Here is a 12072-nt window from a genome sequence, read left to right as displayed (position 1 = left end):
AAACATTGCTTCAATATACATTTCAAATTCCCATGCCTTTGATTTTTTAGTTAGCTTCTGAGGTATTCTTTCTAATGCTCTTAGTGTATGTATATTCAGTGCTAGATTTCAATTTCTAATTGCAGAATAAAAAGCCCTATGGACTTAAAACTCTTGAGCTGTATTACCAACTTCTGATCTTCTCTTAAAATGAGAGAATATCCGATGAAATATTCCCATGATCTGTTGTGCAAAATTAACAGCAAAGCACACCAGTACTTTCAAAGGGCCCTTTTTTCTTTTTGAGTGTTCTCAGTAGGTTTATTTCTTCAAATTTCATGCTGTTGATATTTCAAATAAATAAATACAGCTGTTTTAACTATTTCTTGAAACTGAAAGAAAATACACCCATGGATTAATTACAAATTTTATGTTGTTTCAGAGCTTCTCAAAAGGTCGTGGAAGGACAAACAAGGTCCAAGTGTAAACGCAAGTATCCAGTTGTGATTGCTAGTATCAAACTTGATTGGATCTGATTTTCTTTTGCAGTTTCTGGCACAATAATGACCAGAAGCTTCACATGGGGTTAGGGAGTCTTTGTTCTGGGAGCTATACAGAAGCAGATGAAGAAAAAGTTCACAAATGCTAAGTGAAAAAATACTTAGTGTCTTGTAAAGCATATCCTACAAAAGTCTGAAATTACTTGAAATCTCCTCTTTCTCTGGTATCTCCCTATGTCTGTCTCAGCCATCAGCTCCGACTAATAGTGGGAAAAAAATTTTTTTTTTTTCAGACATGCTTCTGAAACCTGTTTTTTCTCAGATATTTTATCCAATCAGATCTGTTTTCTGCTAAAACCTAAACTTCTCTTTGTACACTGATTTCACTCCAAGCAGCAGTTTGAACCTACAGGTTTTTCTTGTATCTCTTATCCATATAGGAAACATTATTTTCACAGAATCACAGAGTCATCTAGGTTGGAAGAGACCTTCAAGATCATCATCTGACTGTCAGCCCAACACCATCATAGTCACCCCTAATTCATATCCCCAGGTGCTACATCCAGACAGCTCTTGAACACTTCCAGAGACAGAGATTCCACCACCTCCCTGAGCAAATTATTCCAGAGCCCAATTACACTTTCAGTGAAAACTTTTTTTCTGATGTCTAATCTGAATTTCCCCTGGCACAACTGAGGGCCATTTCCTCTTGTCCTTTCACCTGAGACATGGCAGAAGAAGCCAAGCCCCACTTCACTACACCCTCCTTCCAGGCAGTTGTAGAGAGTGGGGTCTCCCCTGAGCCTCCTTTTCTCCAAGCTTAGCACACCTAGCTCCCTCAGCTACTCCTTATAGGACTTGCTCCAGACCCTTTACCAGCTCCACTGCCCTTCTTTGGACACACTCCAGCACATCAATGTCCTTCTTACTGAGAGGCCCAGAACTGGACACAGGATTTGAGGTGTGGCTCCACCATGTCCTTCCTCTACCTTCTTTTTCAGTGCTACCCTGAGCAGCAATCTGTTTCAGCACTCTGTCACTGGGGGATTGCTTCCCATTATAATAATCAAATAATTCCAGTGGGTTTTGTCTATTTCTATAATTTGCAAACATTTTCTCCCATTCCTTGGGAAATTTCCCATAAATTGAAATCATTGCTTCTTTTCAGAACTAAGAAGGGTCAGCTTCCTTCCACAAAACAAATTGAAACCAGGGTTTCCCTCAATAATACTGGATAAAGAAAATCAATTTTGTCTCCAAAGTGCTAGGATAAAGACCTAGCACTCTACAAACATTAGTTACCTACAACTTCCAATATCCTTATCTGATTCTAACTTATCTAAATCTGGAAGAACTGTTAGCCAAACACAGTGGTTTTTGAAAGTAGATAATATTGTTGTGAAGAGGCTTTAAACTGAAAAGAGATATGTACTTCATATAGCAGAGTAAATAGGTCATCCACAAAAATTGACTGTGATTATATCAATTATTAGTCCATTGTTTAAAAATAATACTTAAGGTCTGAAATACATTTAGACTGATGTTGCCAGGATTTAATTTCTTGGATGACAGAGGTGTGGAGTCATAACCCATGTTGTTAGTGAAAATAATTATATAACCAAAATTATAGGTGCAACAACCCAACAGAAAAAATCCAATTGAAACGAACAGCTAAGGGAATGAACAGCACAAAATTCTTTTGCAGATTGTACATACAACAGTCAGCTGTGGCTTGTCACTTTTCAGTCTTCTGGTCAAAGGAAAGATTTTTCTAACCCCTAAGTAAATTTTCTGTGAGAGGAATCTAAAGGAGTCCATGTCTTGTGTAGACCTCAGGGAAATTTAATTAATTCATTTTTGAAGGCTAAAAAGAAATGAAAAAGGGAGAGAAAGATGTGCATTGCACCTTTGAGTTAGAAGGTTATTGGCAAGAGGAAAGCAGGGTAAGAGTCAAGGAAAAAGCTCTTCAGAAAAGTTGGAATTGTTCTTCTCCCATACATTTCCTGTTAAAAAAAAAAAAAAAAAAAGAAGAAGAAGAAAAGCCATACTTTCTTCTCTGAATTCTATCAATGTCACAAGATAGGCTATTTTCTCTTGTTGCTGAAAGTAGACTTTTTGGGAGGAATTATATACTCTTTTTTTTCCTATCCTATTGGGGTTTTTTTGTGGCTTTATTTTTTTTTTCATTTAAAATAAGGAAAGATCTGAGTGATCAGTTCGAAAGCAATGTGATAGGCGCTTGAAAATAATTTAACAGACCTCTGGTGCAGTATGGCAATGCAGATTAAAACTATGTGCTCACAAGCAGATTCAGTTGGGATTAGGACTGTGTCATACTGTCCTGCCAAGATCATAGGCCCATTCCTTTTTCTTTATTAAATGTATAGATTATTATACACGTTACTATTAAATATTGATCTTCCAGGATGCATGTGTAGTCTCAAGTTGCATCCAGTATGCTTTCTGGAAAGAGGCAAGTTGATCAGTATTTAAAAAAAAAAAAAAAAAAAAAAAAGAAGAAGAGAGAGAGAGGATACCCTGCAAATTTGGTATGACATTTTCAAGAAAATCAATGTAACTTTATTTTAAGATCAAAGATGTTTCTTCTGGAAAGTAGAAATTAATTTTTTACACTGCATATCCCTTTGTACCAATGTGCAACATGGTCTCTAAGAAGAAAAAATGGATTTCATTGCAGGATTCTTATTTGAAGACTTTGTTGAGATGGAAGCATCACTGATAGAGAGGAGAAATGTATCCTTGTGCCCTTTCTGAAACTTGAACAATGTGAGTGTAGTGGTACATAAAAGGTGGAGTTCAGAATGGGCCTGTAGCCTTCGGGTTCGTAAACCTATAGAATCATTGTGAGGTGAATGGGGTGTGTGTGAGTATTTGAAATTCAATTTCTCCTCAGTCACCCCAATCACCTTCTTGTGTCTTTACAGCAAGGAGCCTTTCTGCTGTCTTCTTTGCTTCCTTGCAGTGGGTTCAGCATGAAAGGTTTTTTGGCAGTGAGCTCAGGGAAGAACACAACTGAGGGCAGTGGAAAACATGATCTAAGTACAAGGGGACTTGTGGCTATCTGACTTTCATTCAGTTACCTTTGTTCAGTAGAGATGTGTGTGTATATCCATAGACATATGGAGATAGACTGTGGCTGAGATTCCTGTTCTGTCTTTGAAGTTTGGAAAGTCTGCCTTTGTTATGTGCCGTGGCATGTATTTCAAGAAAAAAAGACATCAGCTAAAGCATCCCTGTATCGCCAGCACTGTTTCTGGGATCAGAAATGCTGCAGAATGCTGACATCTCTTATTGTTCACCTACCAGTTAAAATCATTTTGCCCTTACTGTTGGTCAGAGCATGACTAAAAGCCTGGATAGACTTAGGAGAATTGACCAGATGAGTTATGTTATCAGCTGTGCAAAGCTCCCAAAGCACAAGCCTGAGGCACAGGCCTTTGGACACAGGGCTGACACAGGAAGGTGAAGAAACTGGGGTGAAAATTAGTAGATACCCAGAAGCAAATGTGCTGATATGTGCTGACAAGGTACTATCAGTGTGGCATGTCTGGCTTCATTTATTCCCTACTTTTCCCAAGTAAATTTGGGGATAGAGTTGTTTTGGTTTTTTTTCCACAGCATAAAAACATAGGACCAGAACTGAACAGTAATGAACTAAAAAAGACTACGGAAAATCCAGTGAAAAATTCATTTTTGCCTCAGTCCTAGTCTAGTATCTTTCCGGAAAGTCGTCTGTCTGCCGGCTTATTCCAGGTTAATTAACTTGCTGAAAAATATGGAGCTTCATTAGACAGAAATCTGCCCCCATCCACCAGTTTGCATAGCTGATCTCTGAAGCATGAATGGTTTTCAGAATGGTAGACAACACATTTTTGGGGTGATCTCCATGCCACACAGAGTGCAATTTCAACTCTTAATAACCATTCCTCATATTGCATCAATTACAAATTGTGTCTTGCCTGAGTAACCTTCTGAAAGCCGGTTATTAAAGGGGCATTTTCTCCTGTGCTTCAGAAAGTCTATGTTTTACCACAAGAAGGAAGAGCCTGAGGTTTCTTCCTTTGCTGAAGGAGTAGATTTTGGAAACTCCTCATGATACAAAGAGCAGGTTCCCTGAGAAGTGGAAGATTTGTCCTTAGATACTGTGAAGATACAGCATGACAGTTCTGAATGTTTTCCTTTAATCTTATTAAACAGCGTTATAAAGAGGAGAAAAAATAGGCAAAATGGGATCTTTTGTGCAGCTAACAAATCCCAAGCCTTGGAACACATCAAGAAAATACTTAATTTTCACAGTCTAGTCCATTCCTAGTACATATTAGGCACTGGTAATTTCAGAAAGAAAAGACGGTCCATAAATCCAAAGGCAAAATTTCACCTGTGTTTGCTTTTAAGACATGTATAATTGAGATGCAAGAACTGTGAACAAAATCTCCTGTACCAGTGTTTCACATATATCTACACACACCAGCTAAGAAACTTAGCTAATTAAAATGACCATTTCCCTCTAGTATTACAAGTTATAAACTTTCAACCCTTTTGATGAATTGAGGTCTTCATCAAATGCCTTCTAAAGAATAGGTCTTCCATTTATAACTGCCTCTCATATCAAACCACTAGGAGCATAAAAACAGCAATTATTTATAATAACTTTATTTGGTATAATTTCCGTCTGTCTTTGAAAGCTCTTCCTGCTGTTTTCAGGCTGTGCATGTTAAACAGAAGTGCTTACACTTGACCTTGCTCTTGATCCACTCTTTGTACACAGCAGTGCCTTTCTTCTTCTGAAAGATAGGTACAATTTGTGTCCACATAAATTATACTGTACTTGCTATTAACATTCTTTTATCTGGTAAATTACTTACACTGATTATGTTGAAGACTGTTCTATGAGCTGTTGATAATGCAGGTCTATGATTTGGATGTAATATGTCATTCTTAATTTGGGATGAGGATGAAAGGAGATAGCAGCTTGCTATAACACATGCAAAAAATCAGATTCTGGCCACATGCAGTCAGGAAAGGATCCACAGTAGTATTTGGGACAGAAAATGTGTTCAGACTCAGCATTCTGGCTAAATTCCAGCTTCAGTAATTCTGTCTAAATCTTCCAATTTCTGTCTAAATTTCCAAAAGGATGATTATGGTATTTTAATTTCTTTCCTGCTTCAGATTCATGGAGCACATTGGCATAGGTAATGCCCATTCTGTATTGCATTGAAGAAGTAGCAAACAGGGAAAATTATCCACAGTTCCTTCTCTCAACAAATGGTTAAGGCTGAAATGAACTCAAATTATTTGTCCTATTCAGTCAGCCACAAGACTAGAAATGCTACACTAGTGTTTGACCAAAAGACATGGAGTCTTGAAACCATGCTCTGGAGCAAGTGTGCTGTGCATTCAGGGCAAATAGGACCCCATCCATAGATTCAAATCCTGCTGGACTGCACCCTCTTAAGAAGGGAGAAAGGACCCAAGGATTCTAGCCTTTCATTCATTCGTGCAATCCCATCTCTTAACAGCAGCCTCCCATATGCCAATGATTTTGTATTAAATACATAACAAAAAGTAGAAAGAACCCAATCATATTGCATTCTTGTCTTTTTCAGGACAGTGCTGAGGTCTTCCTCAATGATTTAAGAAAATAAAGACAAAGATTGCTGTTCTTGCAAATTTAGGCTGCTTTGAGCAACCATCACGTCCTGCATTTCATTTGCTCAAAGAATATGACTTCTCCTTGTCACTAACAAAATGATTGAGCATGTTCAAAGCAGATTTCTTCCATAATGTGCAAACATCTTCTTTTGTAAACTAAGTTTTTATTTTTCTAAGAGTTGGTTTTTCCACAGTAATGCAAAAATACCACAAATAACCAAAAAAGGGATTTTTCAACTGCATATTTCAGAAACACTTTTGTTATGCTGGTAATAATGAACACACACATATATTCTCTCTAAGTGTTGATCTTATAAAGCCACATGACAAAAATAATAATTGCTCTAAAAAACCAAAATAACCCCTTGCTCTTTTTAACACAGTTCAGCAGAGAGATGTAGCCCCAAAGCGCCAGTCTCATCATGTTCTGCACAGATCTGGCAATCAGTGTTCTCCAGTGTCTGGGTCCCAGGAGGCAAGAAAGAGCTTTGCAGTGCTGAAATTTGTACTATTATTATTTTTAGAGTTTCAGTGTACAGATATTTGCTTATATTATTCTTGAATTTTAATATATAATATTAATAATATAACAACATAAGCAGACATTTGCTTATAATATTCTTAAATTTTACCTGTAAATGAACTTGTTTAAAACTACATATCCATTTTATGAGGAAAGATTTAAAAAATATCTTGTTCTAGATGAAGTCCATGTAGCATTCACAAACCACTCTGGACTGTACCCATCTTGTTACAGTTGCAGTCCTGCCATCCTAAAGACACTCAGTATTTTGCTAGAATTGTTTGTTCTTATGGTTTATGATATCATAATTCAATTTTATGCTGTACACAACTCTGTAGAGCACAAGGTTACACCCTTCCACCCTTATCAGGTTTGTAGCCAAGACACTCCTCCTTGAATTCTGTAGGTTAAGCAGAAACAATAGGATTCAGTGCATGTAACTGATGGACCATTGCTAGTATTTCAGCTACTTCTGTCACTCACATCCAATACTTAAGGCAGATATTACCTAGTCTGTGCCCTCTTACCTATCCCCAAATCCTGCCCTGTGCTTTGGCACATTTTGCTTTGTTTGAAAATATGGTCCTTACTGGTCTCTTTTGAGAGCTACATTTGGCTCCAGTAAATGAACCAGAGAGAACTCTCACCCATCTTTTATCTACATTTGTGATGTCTTTGAAGAGTAAGGGTGCTTATTTATGAAGAAAGAAACAAAAGACAAGGTGCTGATTGACCATCTTCTCCTTATGCTTTTTTTTCCAAGGGCACAAACTAAACTATTTTACTTATTTCACAGACCAGTGATGCATACAGATTCCTAGTTACAAAGAAAAGGCAAGAAGGGAGGAGCTGAAAGGAAGGTTTGGCTCTTGTTAGCAGAGTTCTGCCCCTGCAAATGGAAAAACTACCTTAGTCCCCTTCTGGACCATGGAAAATATGATGATTTGTGGTTCTAAGCCAGGTTTATCAGAAGAATACATATAAGACTGATTGAAGGAAAATTGGATACTTAAATACATATTTTGAAACATTTATCCCACAGACAAAAGGAAAAAGCTGATATATTTTTCTAAGAGCTTTACAAAAATAAAAGAAAACTCAAACTAACTTCAACCACATTATCCAAATTTCTGACAAAGAGAAAAAAAATTGTGTGAGGCAATTTTAGGTTCACTAAGATACTTCTGAGATAGCACAGCTGTTCCTCTGTCCCACACTGAGTTTTTATTGCAAAGCCACAGTGTAATGGAGCAGATCTTTTAAATAGTGTTAAAAAAACCCCTACATTTCAAAATAAAAATATTGACAGCCTAGATAAGAATAAGCTAATTTTGCCTCTTTATCAATTAATCTTCCAAGACTATGTGACACAAGTAAGTTTATTTTTGTATGGTGATGCTGAAATCCTCACTGTTTTTTTTTATATACTTCTGTTTGCATAGTTAAGAATAAAGTCTTAACAACAGCAAAATCTTTTTTAAAATGTGTGTCCTCAGTATATTTTTAAACTATAAAAACAAATAGATCAGCTCAGGCTACAGAATGTATGGCAAATAATCAATGGATAGTGAAGGTTCAAGAAAAGTCTCCTGTGCTTGGTGTGACAAATAGTTGAAGTACCTGTGCCATCATATATTTTATGTAACAAAAAGGTGAGGCACTATGGATCATGTCTGCAGTGAAACATTAGTCTTGGAAAATACATTTTGAGCTCAAGAACTACCTTTGCAGCTCCTGTAGTAACTACCTTCTGTAGTTACCTTCCCCTCACAATTCTTGTAGAGGATATTAATTGATATTAATTGATTTAAGTTACTGCCGAAAGAGACAAGCACTTTGCAAAAGAATATATAGATTCATATTTTTATGAACATACTCTTTGAGCCATAATATCTGCTGGGGCTTTGAAGCCTCTCTATACCATTATGAGGTGTTACATTAAATCAGGTATCTCACTATCTCAGTCAGTGAGTATTTATTTCTGGTTCAGAGACTTTGTGCTAAGATGGGTTAAATTCTAATATCAACAGTGCAAATGAGTAACTAAGAACAATAAAAATTTCCTTTCTGTCATAACTTGAAAATATTTCCACAGGCATTCATTATTTTCAATTGTAAAAGGGTTTGGTATGTAGCCTTTCCGATTCTTCATGAAACTAGATAACATTTACTTATTCCAGATGTTGCCTGCTATTAAAAATCAGAAACAAAGCAACATTATGAGATTATTATTTTATTTCTGCAACATCTTGCACTGGGTATTATGCTTGCCTCTCTTTTTCAAATAATGTTATTGGTTCTCTTAGATCATGTAGTAAGCCAAAACTGTAATAACTATCTAGTTTTTTCATTATTACTACTGCCATCATTTAGAGTTAGTGCATGACTGATATTCTGACTTGACACAAAGGCATTGGCAAGAGACAGTAAACTGCACACAAACAGAAGAAAACCTATTAGCATTGTGAAGGTTTTTGAAGTCTACCTTCTTCAAATGGCAAAGTTATTAAACACATTCTTTGGTGCTACAACACATGTAGTTTTTTTCCTCCATATGACCTCTCCTCAGGCATCCATCATGACAGATCAGTCAGGTTTCAGAGCTGCAAAGCTTCATCCTAGTGGAAAAGTGAGGTTGCACATGATTTGGCTACAGCTGAACGCATCCCTTCTGTCACTAACTGGCTTAGCTCTTGCAGGTAGTTCAGTTCACAGTACTCAGCATTATTCTAAATTGTTCAGAAGTGATAAGCAGGAAATACCATGAGTGGATGTGCTGTAGCTTCATTCTGGTGAAGAAATTTCAAAATCCCATCAGGCATTTTTTCAGTTTCCTATGGTTTTCTCCCAGTCCATTTTCTTTAGTTGCAATCATATATTGTATCCACTGCTTTGAAAAACAATCAGAAGAAAAAGAATCCTTAATAACTGTATATTGTTATTTTAAAATTCTACCTTTTATAAGTATGAAACACTTGAAGTGAACTTCCACAGGTATTGTTGGCTTTTGGTATTATTGTCAGCCTCAGCCTAATGTAATCTAAAATAGCAGCAGTTCCTTGATCTCTTCTCATTGTAATCTGTTCTTCTGCCCAATTGCTCTCACCATTAAGGCCATTTTTCTAATAGCAAGCCTAAATGTTTCCTCTCTTAGTTTCAGGCCATTGCTCCTTATTCTACCAGAAAGTATTTATATTGTGAGATCATTTCTCCCTGGAGTCTCTGTGTTTTCTAGGCTGTATAAATATCAGGAGCGACCACACTGCAGGGTATCACTGTGTGTACTGTGGTACACCAGTCCTCTAGGTGCTTAGTATCATGCAGGGTGTAACACATGCTCCAAGGCAAGCACTCTAAATGTTCCTAGGCTTTGCAGGCTCTTGCTTGCATCGAGTCCTCATAAATGCACTTTGAGGAACAGAATTCTTTTTCTGCTTGTCAGAAAAAAAAAAAAAGGATTAATTCCCTTTCAAAGTTGCACAAAGAAAAAAACAAACAAACCAACCAAAATCTCAGCCTTTCTCTATTAGTCTAATAAAGCAAGACAAAAATGGCATCATCGTTTGACCTCCAAATTCCCACAGTCTCAATACAGCTCTATGCACTTCATGAGGCCATTTAGTTACACTGAACACAGACTATATTTTCTTAAAACTCCTGGCTTAGCTAATGTCAAGCAACTCCATTAGGCTCTTCACACCTCTTCTTCCCATGCTAACCTTCATCTCTGACATGATAATTTTAGTCTCCCAGGTTATGTTGGGGGAATGCCCTCCTCTGTCCTGCCTCTGAATTCATTACTAAGTCTCAGGCATCCTTTCTGCCTCAGTCTGTATGCCAGACTCCCCTACTCTCTCAGTCAGACTTCCCCAAGGCCCTACAGTCCAACCTATCAGATCCTTACCCTATTTCATCTTTACCATTCTAGTCTAGGACTTGTTCGTTCTCCCTTTTATTCCACTCAGGTATTTTTTTTCCTTTGTACATGAGAAGGGCATGAAAGGGCGAGAAGGGATGTGCCTGATCTCATTTTTGGTACCAAAGGACCCAGGAAGAACAGCTGTCAAAAACTAGAGCACATTCACTGTAAATATGCCCTTTCACAAAGGCAGCAGCCAGCCTGACAACCCTGTGAAGAGCATATGAAGACAGACATTTTCTAAAGATGTGTAATGGGGCCATATCTGGGCAGTTAATGTGCAATAATGACAAAAGAAACACCCCTGAAAGAAAATATTGCAGTGTCACATCAAGCCTCAAATCTCTGTTCCCAGCCTTGAGAGCATAAGGACATCTTAGTGAAAGAGTTCTATGCACCGTTAATATGGGCAAAGTGATGTGTTTTCCTTAAACTCATTTTTAGAAGCAACAGAAATATTTTTACAGTGAGCAAACAAAAAAATCCCACCTCCTCACAATTCTCCATGGCGTTAATCTTTGATTAAAAGTTCAGCAAAATTGTGGACAACAGATAGTAGTATCTTTATACCACAGGGAGAGACCATTCCTACTAGAGACTGGCTGAAAGAGTTCCATAATATTCTCAAAATTTCTTGGGACCCAATTATTCTTATTTATTATTCTGTATAATTATAGAATCACTATATTTTTGCTTATATAATTATATCCTATGTAATTACATAGATAATTCTATATAATATATAATCTTTGGCAAAAAATAGCACAAGAGTCCAAAAGACTTATTTGATATGTCACTTGAAGGTGAGTGGAAAGTTTGATTTGGGCCATCCTCCATTTCAGTATAGTGATCTTGCTTGGAGAATTCTAGCTATATCATATCTTTAAATGGGTGATACTGTTTTCTAGGTCTCCTATCATCTTTATTTACATAGAAAGAAATAGCAGCAATGGTAATCCATAAAGGTAAATATTTTAATTTGCTGTTTTCTGAAAAACATTTTTTAAAAAATTATTTGCTAGCTAAATTTCCCCTAGATCACATTACTTAATTGCTCATTAGTTTGTGCTTGAAGTTACATCCACATGTACTTAATGAGGCAATTGTTCAGTGTGCCTACAAAGTGGTCCATCATAGATATTTTGATCTCATCCTCTCTTAGGTCCTCTGTGCTCTTTGTATTTTTGGCGGTGAGAAGGATCTCTTGTGCCATTAGAAGGCCAGTTTGAGGGGCATCAGACATATTCAGATGTCTACAATCTTTAGTTTTGTGTCTCATTTATAATGGAATATACTTAACCTGCAGAGAGTGTTCTCCCAATTCATTTCCTCTCCCAGTAACTCACTGGGTTCTACATGGGTGGATAAAAAGTTTTGCCTTTCACCTGAGTAAGTTGACTTGAGCACTGATCTGGTACTCAGTTGCATGACATCCCAGTCCCCTAGAAATTAGTCCAGTCCTTTTCTTCCCTAGC

At 37.1% G+C, this 12072-nt stretch overlaps 1 protein-coding gene across 1 annotated transcript in view; it reads right to left on the bottom strand.

The window, feature by feature from the left end:
- Positions 1 to 9497: 9497 nt before the first annotated feature.
- SALL3 (spalt like transcription factor 3) overlaps positions 9498 to 12072 on the bottom strand; it is a 48149-nt gene continuing 45574 nt past the window's right edge. Inside the window, exon 5 of the transcript XR_005627794.1 lies at positions 9498 to 9565. The gene's annotated coding sequence lies outside the window, so the exon portion shown is untranslated. The remainder of the gene's footprint in view (positions 9566 to 12072) is intronic.

The sequence above is a fragment of the Passer montanus genome, unplaced genomic scaffold, assembly GCF_014805655.1.
Source record: "Passer montanus isolate IOZ18808 unplaced genomic scaffold, ASM1480565v1 scaffold26, whole genome shotgun sequence".
Taxonomy (NCBI): domain Eukaryota; kingdom Metazoa; phylum Chordata; class Aves; order Passeriformes; family Passeridae; genus Passer; species Passer montanus.
Note: the sequence above shows the minus strand (reverse complement) of the source record. Positions and strands in the feature narration are given on the sequence as shown.